Source organism: Carya illinoinensis, chromosome 11 (genome assembly GCF_018687715.1).
Source record: "Carya illinoinensis cultivar Pawnee chromosome 11, C.illinoinensisPawnee_v1, whole genome shotgun sequence".
In the NCBI taxonomy this organism is placed as follows: domain Eukaryota; kingdom Viridiplantae; phylum Streptophyta; class Magnoliopsida; order Fagales; family Juglandaceae; genus Carya; species Carya illinoinensis.
The window spans coordinates 36,114,072-36,120,071 of NC_056762.1; positions in this window are offsets into that span (position 1 = coordinate 36,114,072).

Consider the following 6,000-nt stretch of genomic DNA (forward strand, 5'->3'; position numbering starts at 1 on the left):
GATATTTTCAGTATTATTAGATTAAGCTTAATTTTAAAATAATACAATTATGATATTTTTTAAGAGCTCCAAAAATATTATAATTGTGAAAAATTATTTAATTTAAATGATTTTAGTCATTTAAAAATATTACGAGATTTAAAATATATGGAAAACTCTAAATTAATTTAAATGGTTTTATTCTCTTCAAGTAATTAACAAGATTTTATTATTTTAATTAATGATGAATGAACATTATTTTATGAACTTTAGTTCATAAAATAATATTCTATTTTATTTCCTCTCAGTATTTTAAAGTAAATAAATACTTAGCATTTTTAAATCAGTTTTTAAACTCACCGTTAGATCGTTCTGAAGATTCCAAGACTAATGGCCTGGATTAAATACCCAAGCCCCTAGCACTCTCTCTCTCTCTCTCTCTCTCTCTCTCTCTCTCTCTCTCTCTCTCTCTCTCTCTCTCTCTCTCTCTCTCTCTCTCTCTCTCTCTCTCTCTCTCTCTCTCCAACCAAAATGGGTTTCAAGCCCATTTCTTCCTCCTATCGCCACCGTGTGTGGCCGACAGAGTCACCGAGCACCTTCATTGGCATTACCACCTCATGGGCTTCACTCCCATAGACTTCCTTTACCCCCCATCTCTCTCCCTCTCCGTCGCACCACATCTTCATTGCACTAGGCCTTCACAAGGGTTTACCACCCTTGCGTTGCAGTGCACGGCTCAATGTTTTGAATACCGTACCGAATTCCGTATCGGTCAAGGCACTGGAACGAAATATTTTAGTACCGGTACCATTTCGTGTACTATTTCATTATAGTCGATATATAAATAAATTATATATATAAATTATATTTCAAAATAATAATCTATATATGAATAGATTATACATAAATACGTATATATATAAATTATAAATAGTCTGGTTTGAATTGGGGGTCAAAAAATGAGCTTGTAGTTTGAAGAAATGAAAAAAAAAAAAGTAAATTCTGAAATACCGACCGGTACGGGTCGAAATATCGGCTAGTATGACCGTTATTTGGATCGGTATGAAATAGGTATAATACCTATATCGGACCAATGGCCGGTACGGCATATACCGGTCGGTACAGTACGGTACGGTATTTAAAACACTGGCACGGCTACCCATGCCACCACACCACCACCAACGGCCTTCCCTGACCACCACGACCTTCCCTGGCAATTCACATGCCCAACCAAAGTCTCCATCCCTCTCACTCTCCCTCACTCTCTCACGGTCTCTCCTCCACCTCACGGCAAATCTGCCACCACAAACCACTGTACAGCCATCATCTCACCACCATAGCTGCACCACACCTCCTTTAAGTCCTCCATGGCCAGCCTTAACCCCTAGCATTGAAACCCACGAATTTCCATTCCATGAGACCCACAACCCAAACTCCTCCATGAACCACCTCGGCACCGTCATGAGGCCACCACTCTAGGACTGTGACCAAACATTTTCCCGCTCAGATTCACACCTGTAGCTACCTTTAATAGCCCAAACAGCCACCGCACGTGGTTTAACGGCCACATACGACTCTTTCAATACCTTTGATCGTGATGGACAATGAGCAACGCACGGGTTATTCCGTCTATGGTATAACCCTCTATCTCTCGTTAATTATATTAATTGTTAGTTAGTTGGTTGGATTATAGACTATGTTGTTAGTATTGTGGAGTTTACTATGAAGTGTGGCTGTATAGTGAAGTGTTGGGCGTAATTATGTAGTGTTGTGGACTGTGCTGTGAAGTATGAGTGTGAGGTATATGCCATGGTTGTAATGCGGTGTAGTGTTGTGAATGAAGTACACGTGGAGTGTACTCCATGTAGTCTGGTGATGCACCGTGTGGCATGCACTGTAGTGACTTGTGGCATAGTGTGAAGAGAGTATGTGTGGCGTAGTGTGAAGAGAGTACATGTGGCATGTGCTCCATGTATTGTAGCGACACACCGTGTGGTGTGCATCGTGGTAATACGTGATGTAGCGAAGGGAGTTCCATGTGGTGTAGCGATGCACCATATGGCATGTCGTGAAGAAAATGATGGTTGTGTAGTAGAAGAGCGCATAGCGTAATGTGTAGCGTTAGAAACTGTGTAACGGTGTCATGAAATAGTTGTAATGTGGCTTGTAGTCTGAGGTGACAAGTGTCGCCTTGTAGTTGACTTATGGCTTATAATATGTGTGAAGTGATGGGGTAGTGTAAGAGTAGTGCAGTGGAAGCATGACGGGGTGTCATGAGGTAACTCCGGATTTGTCTCAAACTACGTAACGTGACAGAGATGTAAATGTGAATGGAGTCCTGTTGTGTAAAGTGTTGGGATGAACTAATAAGGGGGCTGGAAATAGGAAGGTCTTACTGACTGGGTTTGAGTAGAAGTTGGTATCTGAGTATGGAGCTTGTTTATACAAGCGGACGTTCATTAGACTATAAGTTGATCTTAGGTGATAAATGGTAAGGTACATATGCATCTGGTGAGACACGTGTACCGAACGAATTTAGTATATCTAATGGGTAATCTGTCCTAAGCATGGTTACACAATGTTTAAACTTTAAAGTTGGTTTAAAGCCATGCAACATGTATGGCTGGGAATGAGGATTGAATATGGGCTAGGAAGCGTGCATGTAGTATTTGGTATGTTGTCTAAGATCAAGATGTGTGACTTAGTTGGTCTGAGTCATGCATTGGAATGAGGTTAATAGAAGAGTAAGATGAAGATTTTAACGTCTCAACCCCAAGGTGAAACATGGAGGTAGTGACGGTAAATGGACTCCAAGATAGTGACGGTAAATGAACTCCGAGGGTTTTAATATAGCAAATAGCACGTAAGAAGTCAGGGATAGATGGAAAGTGTTTTAAGTGAAGCATAGTTATATTTCTAGTATAGTTGCTGTACTAGACAGAGAATGACGCTAAGGTTATGTGTGTGCATGTAGGTTACCATCTGACATGCACATGAATGGACTATATGGAATGAGGATGGCATGGAATCTAGGTAAGTATTATGTCCATACTTTTCTAAAGTTTTCTAAATAAATTTTCAAATGAAAATGAAATGTTTTGCCTTTACGATGCTTTATAAATTGACACGAAACTCGCTTTACGAAAGAAAGCTATATATAAGTTTTCAAATATAATTATGTAACGACCCTCATTGACAGTCCCTTTTTATGCACTCCAAGTACGTAAGTGTATGCATGTGAATGGATGTTATACGTAGTAAGTATTGAATGTATTTTCAAGAAATGAAATACAAGGCTTAGGCCTCATGTTTTAAGCAATGCCTTAAACGATGCAAAGAAAGTGTTTTAAAATGCCCCTATAAAAGATTATGCTTTAAATTATGTCATGAACTGATGTTTTAAATGATGCCATAAAAGATGATGTTTATGCTCATACTTTTAAATAACTTTTTAAGAATGAACGGACTGAAAGAACTGAAATGAATGAAAGGATTGAATGTTTTAATGTATGAAAAGATATAACGGCCATGAATGAACGGATAAGGGTACCGAAGGATTGGACTGGGCAGATTGCAATGTCGAGTAAATAGTACTGGTAGTGCACCCAATGCTGCACCCTAACAGAATGGATTCCTAACCCATGGCCATGGGCAGAATTAGATCCAAAATACCACTAACCCTCACACATGGGGCATAACAATGTGCAACTGCCAATGAAAGCGACAAGAAAAAATGTATGCATGTTAAGAAAAGATGTATGCATGATAAGACTCTTCAAAAAACGAAGCCAACGAGGTATGAGGAACTTTATACGAGAAGAAAACCCTTTTTAAGAAAAAACTCACCTCACAACGTTTTAAAATGAAATGAATATCTATGTATGATATGTATGGAGTGATGAATGCATGACTGAAAAGTTATGTTATTATATTTTAACTGTATAAAGTAATGAGTACGAGTCATCGACTCATTTTAGTTTTTATGTATGCCCTCCTAGGGACAAGATGAGTATGACGCGTCAGGACGGACATGGCCCAAGAGGAAGAGCACGAAAACCTAAGCACGATATTTTATACAAGAGACTTTAATTTAAAAAATTTTAATGTTTTTTTCTGTAAACTTTTGAATTAAGAAACATGTTTTATTTATAAACATGAAGTTTTTTGTATCCTGGCATGGAAGGAAAAGAAAATTGAAAAGGAACTGTAATTCCGAACTATTTTCATAAAATTATTTTCTAAAGGACCCACTACAATGACGGGTATGACACGACGTCTTCTCCTTCTTCTTCTTTTCATATTCAAACTCAAGAAAAACCAAAGCTTTCTCTTCACTTCTTCAAGCCGTGCAACACCAATGAAAGAAAGAAACCGTTTTCTCCTTTCCCAAGCCGTGTTATACCTCTCATTCCATACTCATTTTCAGGTTTGTTCATAGCTTGGAATTCAAAACTTATTTTCATCTTCTAAAAGATGAAATCTTGAAGGTAAGAGGCCCTTGAATTATTCCCTAGTATGATTTACATGTGGGTTTCGAGTTTCATGATTGCTTTGGGTTTCTAGCCAAGGGTTAGTGTTTTCTCTAATCTACTAAGCTCAAATCACCTATTCTCTTCATCATTTTCGTGCTTTGAAAGGGATTCATCAAAGGTAAGAAAACCCTAGCTCAACTCCTTGCTTTTAGCTTTATTTTTGGAGGATAATTAAACTATTTTTAGCCTGCATCTTGCTTGTAGTTAAATCCCTATGTTGCAATTAATTATATATGTTATGTTTTGACCAAACTGAAATTTATTAAGGGAGTTTTGCTATGTATTTCTCATATGTCCGAAAATGCTATGTTGCTAAAATATTGAGGTAGTTTTGATATGTATTTTCCTATGATTCAAAAATAGTATTTTTGTGAATCAACTTAATTAGTCATAAGTGATGTTAGTTGATCTTTTGATATATATATATATATATATGTTGATGCCATGTGTTTTGTGCTGAGTTTTGGCTTGTTGTAATTTTTGTAACTTGCTTTTTAAAGGTATTAAGTGGGTAAAGCATAAGCTTGAGTGTTTAAAGGTTTTAATGTTGCTTAATGGGTTATTCTTGCTTTTTTCTATGTTATGCTTAATTAAATAATATATGTTAACTAGGCTATTTATTATGCTTATGTTACTGGATTTCTAGCCTAAGTTGGTATTAGAAGTGAAATGTTAATTGTGCAAAAGTGCTAGAGTGTGTAAGATGTCCAATAAGTAGAAATTTTTTTTATAAATGCCCTATGTTGATGCCTAAAGCCGTCATTGGTTTTGCTCTTTCTCAACTTATTTCCTACCAACCCAAGAGTCCAAAATATTGATAAGCTAACCATTTTATAACGAGGGACCACGAGTTGATTTAAAAGGGGCATGATTACTAAGCTTATTTAGCCTACTTGAGGTGCCTAAATCTATTTATAGCCATTGTTGAGAAATTTCCAGATTTGAACCTTTACTTCCATTAATTCCAAAGTAAGCCTAAATCAACTAAACCTTGGTAAGCCCATGCGTTTTCAACTACTTTTATGTATAAAATACCAAGTGGCCTTTTTTGGACAGCTAGCATGCTTTAGTATTAATTATGTTACTCTTTTAAGGGTTAGACGTGAGGTTAGTTATTTGAGGTAACACTAAGGATAGAAATGGACGTTAGATTTATAATATTTTGGCTCTCTCATTTAAAGGGAGACCTAAAGGATGTTGGATGAGTATTAATACGCTTATTATTTAATTGGATTGTCTTTGGAGATACTGAAGCATATCGAGGTAAGTAGCTATGGCAATGCTCTTACACAAAGTTCTCTCATGAAAGAATCTCTCTCTCTCTCTCTCTCTCTCTCTCTCTCTCTCTCTCTCTCTCTTACTTATTGCAAATGTTCTCCTAACGAAAGGGTAAATAAATCTATATTACCTACAAGCCTTTCTTGATAGCCCTGTTAAGCACCCTATCGATTATAATTGTATGTATGTGTATATATTAATGCATGCACGT